General features: G+C 34.5%; 1 long non-coding RNA gene across 1 annotated transcript; it reads right to left on the reverse strand.

Annotated features, from left to right (window-relative positions):
- Positions 1 to 1,947: 1,947 nt before the first annotated feature.
- LOC126621488 (uncharacterized) lies at positions 1,948 to 10,489 on the reverse strand. Its single transcript, XR_007622993.1, has 4 exons — positions 10,383 to 10,489; positions 3,666 to 4,771; positions 3,333 to 3,466; positions 1,948 to 2,326 (listed from the first exon to the last, which is right to left on the reverse strand). It is a non-coding gene; the product is annotated as an uncharacterized LOC126621488 (long non-coding RNA).
- Positions 10,490 to 12,346: the final 1,857 nt, after the last annotated feature.

Below are 12,346 nucleotides of genomic sequence, written 5' to 3' on the forward strand. Positions count from 1 at the left end.
CACTCTGGATCCCCCGCTGTCATTCCTTGCCACTCTTCTTCCACGGGGCGCGTTTGCGTTCATGGCTGCCAACTGAATGAACTACGACTAATTCTTCCAACGGCTCGCCCATGATCTTCTCAGCATCGTATCCGTTAACTACCGCCTCGCACCCGAGCATCTGTATCCAAGCCAATACGAAAACGCTTTTGATGCCTTTGAATTTGTGGATGACCACAATCAAGACTTTGAGGGCGTGGATCTAAAGCAGTGCTTTCTCGTGGGAGACAGCGCTGGAGCAAACATAGCGCACCTTAGAGCGAGTGAACACATGTTTGAAAGTCCGAAGGTGATTGGGATGTTATCGATACAACTGTTTGAGAAGAACAAACAGAACCCGACGGGGATGCCAGTGGTGAACGTGGAGCGTTTGGACTGGATGTGGAGGTTGTTTTTGCCTATGGGATGGCACCATGACCAGCCCGCGACAACGGTTTTCGTTGGAGGATTTGATCCGTTGCAAAAGTGACAAAAGAGGTACTACGAGGGGTTGAAGAAAAGTGGGAAAGAAGCTGAGTTGCTGTTTTATTTATATAAATGCAATTCACACATCTACTCCCATCTGGAGTTGGAAGAGTGTTTCGCGTTGACTGAGCAACTCAGGGATTAATTTCGTGCAGTTTCAATTGATTAAGCAGCAGTTGTCAAGGATCATTGGAGAGAGCCAAGAGAGCTATTGTTTGGGCCCAAAATATTGTTTGGGCCGAGTTAAAGTTAACTCGGCTCAGTGTTGGATAGGCCGGGTTTAAATCCTCTCTCGGCCCAGAAGTTGTGTACAGGTGTCGATGGGAGATATTTAGCCCATAGGCCGCATGGTCGAAATTGGCCATATCCAATCGGAAAGTGGAATGTGGACGGGTCCTGTTGTGAGAGGGAGTCTCGATGGGATCAGGATGCTAAGATTGAATACGGTCTGATAACGAGTTACGTTTGGAGTCCTCGTAGGAATAGGATTGGCTGAAATGAAATTGGATAATGAGAAGGAGTTTTAATCCGGGAGTGATTAGGATTCAATACAGGTTGGCCGCTATAAATAGGGAGGGAAGACATCGAAACAAGCCCCTTCAATTCAACACACAACTGCCTTGCGCAAATTTTGTCAACAACCTTGAGGATTTTTCCTTTTCTCTTTTCGCCGACACACCTTCAGTTTGGATAAACAGCACTGTGAAGGCAACCGGTGATATCTTCAGTCGGCATAGATAGCACTGTCGCCATAGAATCAGCCGACCTCGCAGCATCTTCAATTTGGATAAACAACATTGCGTCGAGGGTGACTGGTTATCTATCCAAGTCTCGATCGAGAAGGATTTCCGAGTCCTTGTTGGTTGAGATCATCTCATCAGTCTTCTCGGCGAAGTGAGGTGTTACAGTTTATTCGGCTCGGCACATTGCACGCCGAGTTATTTTATGATTGGATACTCATAAGTGGGATTTAGAGTTCTGCATTCCAACGACCGAACCACGTTTACTGTTAAGACTTATATTCGCTTTGAGTATTTATGCCCTTACACTTTGGTGTCGATTCGGCGTGAGTTTACTCTGACGAATACTATCACTGTGACCGAATTCGACGACGACGATTTGTGAACTTCGTAAGAATAGTAGCCTTGTCTTTAGGTTCGAGAACCTAAGAGGCCGAGACGTGTTCCTTCCTCGGTCACAATCGCAAAACGCAGAAATTGGCCGCGCACCCAACGCAACATCAACATATTTTACTCCTCGGCTGAGCTCGGCCGACTTGTTGGCACGCCCCGCATTCAACAGAAGGACGTAGTTAGCTCATAGATTACTCGGCCTGCGGGCCACCTAGGCTTGGTAGTTTTTAGGGTCAACAACTATATATCTTGATTAAGCAGCAGTAGTCATGCAAACATGTAGAGTAAGTTAATAACAGAAAACCGTCTCACCTTCTAAATTTTAATTCCAACACCTGATAAAAGTGCAAACATATGATATGAGAGATGAAATTACCAAAAATTATAGCTTTCTTCTATTGGTTCGTTTTTGGAGGGTATATACAACTCCAAAGGTCGTTTTCGAAACACTATGCTACGGTTATTAAGCTAAAAGTATGTGCTCTCAGGTCTCGACAACAAGAAAACAAATAACTTAAGTATTGCACAAGGTTGTCAAAGTTGAAAGTTGGATGATACCTCCTCCTATCTTTCCACATATAATTTCGATAAAGAAATTAAACCCTCAGGTAACTGGTTATCATCTATGGGATGGGACATTGCTTTGCACAAGGCTTCCAATGTGAATCCCCTTCCCTTCAGAATAGTACCTGAAAGAGCAAGATTTTAGTACAATTCCTGGTGCTACTTCTCCTAGGTTCTTTCAGAAAAGAAAAAGATAACTACAACAACTACAATTTTGATTGCTGAATTAAATTTCGAAATTTACAACTCATTGAATCTTGGATAATAAATCACATCCGTAATTTCAAAAACAGCTTTGAACTTGGTTTTTCTTAAACACAAACTTCAGAAAAGTATAACATATGCAATGGCTCAGTTTGAACTTAACTGAATAGGACAAAAATGAAATTTTCGATCAAACGTCTTCTGTTGAAGTTAAATACCAATGGTTGCAGATCTATCTATAGAAGACTACAAGACCCATGAGTTCATTCAATGCCTAGGACAAATGATAGCTGACCAGTACCAATACAAATCATTGTCAACTGTTTTTGGTTCGTGTAATAACAAGGATCACTGATTGAGCACTTCATCATTATCATAGGATAATGCATATCAAATTTATACGTGTACTAAACCGTAGGTGGCATCACATTTAGATGGACAACACATACTCCAAATAATCATACAACAGAAAAACAAAAGACCAAATCACACATCACGTATGATATATAGGTTATACCAACAAAGCAATAAAGGCAAAGGGGAGATGGGTCTACCGATCACAATTCAAAGGGCGCATCAATAAATTACTTATTAATCAAGGGGAAATGTGAGAAAGATGAAAGTAGACACAAAGAAGTGAGGACGAAAAGGGAAGAAAATAGATAAAATGAGAAGGAAGAAGAATAGATAAAATTAAATTTAAAATCTACAATTCCTTTTTATTTTTTTACATTAAAAACTACTTTTTTGTATTATTATATTTTCTCCTCTTTTTGTTACCATCTCCATTTTCCTTTCCACTATCTCCTAATTATAACAAAAGCACAAGCATAACTAACAGGCTTCTAGAGACTGAATCAAGATATTAATAAGAATGCTTTGCCCTACATCTCTTACTACCATCAAGAAGAATCAAGTATAACTAACCTCTCTCAACCTCTCATCTCCTGGTTTTCTCAAGAACCTCTATGTATTTCTTTGGGATCTCATATTGTTCATTCATATGCTATGCGAGATCAACAATCACGCCACCTTGAACTTGAACCTCATGCCCCTTCTTACTGGAAAAGAGAAACATTCGTTCATAAGAAAACCTAGGAAAGAATTCTTGAAACATCACAAACTATTTCCAGACAACAAAAATTGGCAACGTGAATTTATCACTATTGAAGAAAGTTTGTCAAAACGTGATGGCATGCATCCTGTTTACAATTGCTGCTCCTAAGTCTCCCTTATGAATTTATGTTGCGTACGTTGTACCTTTTTTTTTATGGCTCCCTTGAATAGTACATCACATAATATTGGATCCAACACCACAATGGATTTATCTGTCGGCTTAACCAGGTTCTCTTTTTCAACATATGTAAACACAATATCGTGGCATCTGAAGCACAATAAAGCTTTCCTGTGTCAACCCCAACAGAAGCTATAATATGAGATTGACATGTACACTTGATTTATAGATCTCAGCCACTTCAAGCATTTGCAGTGACCAACTTTCACTGACAGTTGCTAAAACAGTTTGAACAGTTTTCTCCACTTGTCGTTTCTCAGGCTTAAAGGATGAGTAATCTGAATGCTTGCGGTTAACCGATAACAATACAGACTCCTTTTTCTATTTATCTTCTTTTACTGAAATCTGCATGCTTTGGAGCCAACATAGTGCAAGCAAAAGAGAATGCAGATTAATCTCAGAAAGTTGAAGTGTTAAAAAGTATAGAGTACAAGAGCATCAAAATTCAAGCACTTGGTTGTTTTAAATTTCCTACAAACAAGGTTATATCCTATTTTCGAATGAACCAAAATTTCTGGTTTTTTTCATAAGCAGAATTCTTTCTATTTTTTTTCACACACCAAAGGAGTATATTGCCCACCTACACACTGTATGCAGCAATTGAAATAGAAACAGAACAAAACTGAGAGCAATCACCATACAATATGACTGATTTCTTGAAACTCAGGTTTTTCTTCTATCCTAATTGTGTATTGATTTTGCCGAGAGCTCATAGAAACCTAGGACCAAAATATAAGCCTCTCTTGTTAGCCTTATAAGATTATACAATTAAAACACAATCAAAGGAGTCACTGACCTGATTCCAACGGCGGCCATGGAAGTCGAACACAAAAACAGGCAGGGCATGGCAACACCAAGATCTTCTATAAACTCCTAGCGGAATACAACTACTCTATGGGAAGCATTATGTTGTGTGTTCTAGGGCTTATAGGGACCGGTGTTTTTATATAGGCTAAAAGCTAGGGTTTCCATCCATAAAGGAAACCTAAACTTACTTTATTAGCCTCCAAGTCAAGTATCATAATCATATTCAATTAAGGATTTCATCAATCATATTTCCAATATAAGACACCTTATATAGGATTGATATCTTTAAGAGATCAAATCACAATTAGCATTATTCTCCAATATTACATTCCTATTACATGTAGTAGACCACTTAAAGGTTGATTTATATTGGTTAAATCCAACATTTTCCCACTTGGTCTACAAAATGTAATATTCATGTTTATACTTGAGATTGGAGACTAATGTCACTTTAGTGGCCATGTAAGAGTGATTACAACTCGTCCTTAATGCAATTTCTGTCAAATGCATTTCTTAACATGGAACTAACAAGGTTGTAGGGTTGACACAACCCAGAACCTTCATAATCACACATGCTAAGATCCTCATTCACATGAAACACAAATTATGATCAAGAGATGAAACTTCAAATTAAACTTTAAATTAACCAAAATGTCTTACTTTATATCATCTCAGGTCCACCTTATTGTAACTCACAAGTTACACTTTAAGCTTCTTCGAAGCCTTAAATCTGCCAATGCAGATATCCTTCATCTAATGAAGCCCCCATAACCTGTAGGTCTGAATACATCTCAAAAACAATCATGCATCACTTTCATTAGATCAGTAATAATACAAACAATGTTTGTAGCCAACGGACACAACTGAAAATACCAAATAGGCACATGTCCAAGTAAAATATCCCAAAAACTTCATAAAACAAATTAATTCAACACTTGTGAGCAAGATGAATTAATATGTTTTTGACACTGATCTATGCACCAAACCAGTTACTTTCATAGTGTTTTCCAACACCTGCAGGCAAGATGGAAATCCTCACAACTGAGGTAGTACATAAACCATGTCATGACAATTAATATGCAATTTGATAACAACTTGACATCTGATATATATTTCATCAGATAATTGACTAACACACGAAAAATGTGACTTAATGAATCCAACTGGAGATTAAAATGAATACATGGATTCTATACATACCTTATAGGTCATCTGCAAATGTAAGGCATTACTAACACGAAACTCATACTCCCACTGATCTGCAACATCATCACTTAATTTGCAAATCAATACTTTAATCATATTTTTGAAAATATGCCTTTGGGAATAGCCTTACTTAGTCAATGAATGCATATTACCTCAATGAAAGTTACAATTAAGCATGAAAGCATTCATCACTGTTACACAAAAACATGCATCCACCAACCATCTTATATGTATTAATAAGTCCACATTTATGCTAAGTCCTTATGAGCCTCAAAACGAATGATCAACCAAGAAATCCAAATGATTGCAAGTAACAGAAAAATGTACGCATATACTAAGTAGCCATTTGTGCAACTTAAACATATTATTATTATTCGAGTAACACAAATACATGGAAGATAGAATAATGCTTTAATAAATTCATGCAAATCTGCTTAATGCTCAAAAACTCCCACTAAGTTTTCAAAGTTTATACTTGCAAATAAGTTAATGAGTGTGAAACCCAATTTTCGTTCACTAATTCTCCCACTTGGGCAAACACTCATTAATATATTCTTTCAGAGATGTACCTAAAGAAAATTTCTCTATATTTTAGACATAATAAAATAGACATCTCAACCAACATAAAGTTCTCAAACAGAATTTCAGCAATGAGTTACACTTACTTTATAATTTATCATAATTAATTTACAAGCTTCATTGCTACCAAAGTTATACTGATCAAAATAGACATACTAATCTTCAAAAAATAAAATATAGAGCCGTTTTGGGTCAAAATAGTAGTCTAAAGTCACGTCTCAAAAAGACCAACACAATCTGCCAGTAAGACTGCCTATACGAGCATGGGTTACTAGTAAATTCACCATAATTAAAATACATGGCAAAAAATTACGAAAATTTTCAGACACATAGTAGACATCTATATGTTGAACATATGCAAAATTCATGTCATTTGGTGACCATTAGACGTGTAATTTACCCAATTTAAATCAAGACACATAATCTGCCAGAAACAATTATGTGTATCTATCATGAATTTATGCATCCATAACAAATTCAATTGCATATCATTTCAATTTCAATGTCCAAAGGAAACTTTAGTAGTCAAATTTCATCCTCTAAACCGACATCATAGTTCAAATTGAAAAGATTTACAAGCATAAGATTTAAACAATGAGTACCTTAGCAATCCTTGATTAACCTTCATGGGTCCAATACTTTGCATCAACAAGTCTCATGAAGAGACACAAAATACGTCATGATGCAACCGAGTTCCATCCCTTCAACCCATAACCTTTTATGGGGCTCATTGTGGAAATATTTGTCACTAATGGCATGGAACTTTATCCCAATAAACTTCATGAAACTAAATTAATTTACACCTGTAGGCAAGAAAATTAACTAGTTTCTAGTACTAGATTTTATGTCACAAAAGTACCTTCATGAAAAAAACTTCAACACCTGTAGGCAAGATGAAGATTTTCACAACTTCGGTGAAATAAAACCCATACTATGCCATCTGAATTAAACTAAAAGAAGTAATCCACACCTGTAGGCAAGAAGATTATCCCTTTTATTCTAATTAAGATGCAAAGTTGACCGAAGTAACTCAAAAACATAGTCCCATTGTCAACTAAACCGTTGCATCTCGCTTAGTTGAAAAGGCATTGGTCAACTCCGCCCTGAAACAATACAAGAAGTCACATGGATTAATTAACTGTAAGTGACAAAATTATGATAACATGATTCGAGCTTCGAGTCTTGCCAACAAATGACACTAATTCCTTCATGACTCCCTTTGATATTAAATTAATCCCAAAAACCTGACAACAAACTTGAAGGAGATTAATCACATATAGAACAAGTTTTCACCACAAGAATGTCAATACTTATCATTACAGAGTCAATTAGAAATACTTTATGTAATGTGAGAGAACAATACATTCCTTTAATTTAAAAGCTAAATCACTCAAATGTTTGCTTAAGTCAAAACAGGTTCCTTTTCTTTTGTACCTTTCTTTCTATAGTACAAGGCTCCTAAAACATTAGCATCAAAATCGTGCATTAGCCTTGTAAATACCAAATTAAATAAAAGGAACCAAAATTATTTTCTTCCATAGAAAACATTTCCAATAAATGCCCTACATTAGCCTTGAAAAGTTTCTTTTCTTCTCCCCTTATGGCATATAAAAACTACTAATCAAAGCACTGTTTAAATTCTTTAGGCATAGGAAAAACCACAAATAATAATACATGTTTGAAAATTCATGCTTGTCAATTAAGCCACATACTTTGAATGGATTACATACCTCATGCCTTCATATGTTCACCACTTCTTTGTAAACATATATATAATCACATGACCAACCAAAATTCTCATATAAGAATAAAAATACAAATGAGAACTGTCACATAACTACTACAAACCTTATTCATTTGTATAATACCCTTGTTCTTGTCACTGGATGCTTTCTGTCATTCTCAGTCAATCCACAAATTATACATCAATTTTTATAGTTAACTAGTCATGTATAATTTAAATGACTATTGAGATAAGAAAGCAAATTGTAGACAAACCTGATTGATTAGTCATGCATATTTCTTGTGCTATTAATGGCATAAAAGTTCATTCTCATCTTGTGAAAATTAGTGGAAACAAAACTACAATTCACTATAGTCCAAAACCCACGACAAAATTGAAAATATGTAATCTCATGCTCGAACCAAATTAGCCATACAAGCAACACTATACACGCCATTTGCTTAACAAATGTTGCCAAAATCTGTATGACTTACTTTCATGTATGGGAATTTTATCAAATTCATTAACATACATGTATATAGTTGGCATGTATAAAACTTAGCGTATGCTTCCCTGCAACACTATTGTAATATATGTTGTTACAATCATAGGCATAACATATCCCAATAGTATTGATAAATTATAGGATATGACTAATTATGTCTCCTACAATCAGAAAGACATCACGAGATGGTTGGATTTTGCAAGAACAATATAACACTTCATGAATCCAACATAACCATTCCTTATATAATTTATCAGGAAGACCAAAAGGAAAGATCATACCAGAATTTCATATACCGATGTAATACGAACCTCTTCATTGGACTTGTTCCACTGAGGAATCTTAAGAAATTCTCCAATGCAAGGTTAGAACAAATGTAAATACATATACATGCTATGCGAACTGTAGATACATAATTGGCTTTAGAAAATTATATATACTTGCTTGATCCAACAATTGCTGGCACTTATACAATTGTTTCTTGTCACATTAACGTATCACTCGTAGCAATTCATATAGAATGCAATTCATGGAAAATAATATTAGTTCTTATTCAATAAGCATATGCCCATTTAGATACGTATTGCCAAAATATATAATAATTGGATCCATATTCATGACATACTTAACCGATACATGGTAATCAATGTATGTACATACTCTACAATAATTAGTACATCACTCATGCAATTATATCTTATCTTATTACCAATTTAAGCTTTCAGGGATCAACCCAAATATATATCAACCAAAATACCATAAACCATTATGGAAATCAAAGTCAATGAAACAAACCATTTTGCTTTGGTAGATGACTTCGTTCTGCTTGCTAATCGGAGGGACCTCTTCAGTAAGGTCAGAACAAATATAGCATGCTTACAAAAATTGAGATCATCAGTGGCACATGGTAAATCAATTCAACCAAAACACTAGCATGAAGATTGAAATAGAACAAAACTGTTATTCTTCTTAGTGCCATGGTTTCCACTGTAAAATACATAATATAATACCACGCCTTACATATATGCTTCTTTACGTTCCTATTTGATTATAGGATTCCAATTCCTATATGGTTTTTAAATTTCATGCTTCAATACTATAAGAATATTATATAAATTCTATGCTTCAATTCCATAATTTAATTCATGCTTGATCAAAAGCACCTCTAAGCGTAGTTCAATTTCCAATTGGCAAGCAAAGCTATGTGGTTATATATAATACACCGCATACAATATTATGGATTCGTGCTATAATCAGGCAACTTGTCTTGCTGATAATAATCAAGGTATCAATTAGCATAGTTCTTAATAAATTTCCCTTGACTGCAACCATAATATTAGTGAAAAATATTCTTGATTAAAACTGAATAATTAAGCAACCTGATCATAATTAACAATTGAACTTATTCAAATCGCATGGTGATGTTGCCGAGTATATGCAATAAGAATTTGGATTAAACGCGCAGTTCAAGAGAATATTATATAACATTAAACCTAATAGGTTTTAATTATATAACCAGTGGCTCTAATACCAATTGTTAGCCTTATAAGGTTATACAATTAAAACACAATCGAAGGAGTCACTGACCTGATTCCAACGGCGGCCATGGAAGTCGAACACGAAAACAGGCAGGGCACGGCAACACCAAGATCTTCTATAAACTCCTAGCCGAATACAACTACTCTATGGGAAGCATTATGTTGTGTGTTCTAGGGCTTATAGGGACCAGTGTTTTTATATAGGCTAAAAGCTAGGGTTTCCATCCATAAAGGAAACCTAAACTTACTTTATTAGCCTCCAAGTCAAGTATCATAATCATATTTAATTAAGGATTCCATCAATCCTATTTCCAATATAAGACACCTTATATAGGACTGATATCTTTAAGAGATCAAATCACAATTAACATTATTCTCCAATATTACATTCCTATTACATGTAGTAGACCACTTAAAGGTTGATTTATATTGGATAAATCCAACATCTCTTCCAAGTTCTAATAGAAGTTCCTATTAAAAGAGCTAAAACAAAAATGTTGTTTGTATCATACTTAACCAATCTCGAAACTACCAAGCACCGATCAACTTCATACCTTCAAGGACCCACTGAAGAATTCATGTTGAGGCACCCTGCCGAATAGACATGGCAGTTTCTGACACGACACGGTGACATGACACGAAAATAACTGGTTTTGGGTCAACACGATAACTTATTGGGTCATTATCGGGTGACCCATTAAGAACCCGGGGTATACACGCGGGTAACACGTGGGTAACCCGTTTCGACCCATTAAGAAAAAAATTATTTTGATAATTTTAAAGTTTAATTACTAAAAGATTTATTATAAAATACAATAGCCATATTAATATATACAATATATTCTATATTAAATATATAGTTTTGTATTATTATTCTATATAAGTTTAAAAAAAAAAAGTTTTAGTCATTATTTATTTTTATTATGAGAGTTCCTTGTTATCATTACTAGGATAAATTTTACTTAACATGTCGTCCAAAATTAAAATAAACTAATATAGTATTTGTATAGGCAAGAACTAAGAAGACATACATACAAGTATGAAAATTGTGAAAGAATATATAAACACTCGTGATTCATCATTATTCCTCCACGAGTAGATAATGGTTACATTTACATTATCGTTTAGATTTTTAAAATCCTCCAAACCTTCATGAATAATGTTTTTAATTTGAGGGCAAAATTAATAATAATTATTGTAGAAGTGTAAAAAAATGTAAAAAAAAATATACAATCACTCATAGTGACAAACTTTACAACTTTCATGAAGGGGTCAGCTTCGAAATCCAACACTATAATTCATAAACCTTAAGTTTATATTTAACCATCGATTGTCATTTACGCTTTAATCTTCTTACTGAATTTCATTTTTAAAATTTTCTTTTTTGAAAACATGATCATCTGGCGGATGTAAGAAGATGAATGGTCTTTGATATCACGTTTCGATATTTATGATTAACTGAAATATGAGTCGATGTCATATAGTTTGTAGAAACTTTATAAACATCAAGCAATATTTTCACTAACCGTAAAACTCTGAATATAATATCAACGATCCAAACCGTTCATCTTCCTACATCCTCTAATAGATCAAGTTTTCAAAAAAAGAAAATCTGAAAAAAAAAAAAAAAAACAAAATTTGATGATAACAATGAAGAGTAAATGTAAACAACAATCAACGGTTAAATTTTGATCTATGATTTATATGATTAATATGATTATAATGGCGAATTTCGAAGTTAAGCTCTTCATGAAAGTTGTAAAGCTTGTCATTACGAGCGTTTATATATATTTTTCTATATTTTTAGAAAACTAATGAAAAGGGCTTGAAAACTTTGAGTTTTAATGATAAGGACAAAATAAAGGGTAAAGTGAATAGTACCATGATTGACTTTTTAGTGTAAAAATGTGGTTTTTCGTTAAAGTGAACAGTACCGGGTGCTTTTCGTTAAAGTTCCCATATTTTTTTACACTTCTACATTAATTATAAACTATTAAAGACTTTAGGTAAGTGAAAATATACTTAAAAGAAAAATGTGTTTTTATGTTTTGGATGTGACAATGTAGTATGTATATACTTATTTAGTATTATGTTTTTCATTTGATTATTTATTGGTTTAAAATATATTTTTCTTAACAGGTAACGGGTCGGGTCATATTACCTGTTAATATAATCGGGTCAATTTCAGGTCGGGTCATTTTACCCGTTTATTTTAACGGGTGTTACACGACACGACCTGTTAAGATATCGGGTATGACATGAAAACGACACGAACACGAAAAACACGAC

The sequence above is a fragment of the Malus sylvestris genome, chromosome 5, assembly GCF_916048215.2.
Source record: "Malus sylvestris chromosome 5, drMalSylv7.2, whole genome shotgun sequence".
NCBI classification, from domain to species: domain Eukaryota; kingdom Viridiplantae; phylum Streptophyta; class Magnoliopsida; order Rosales; family Rosaceae; genus Malus; species Malus sylvestris.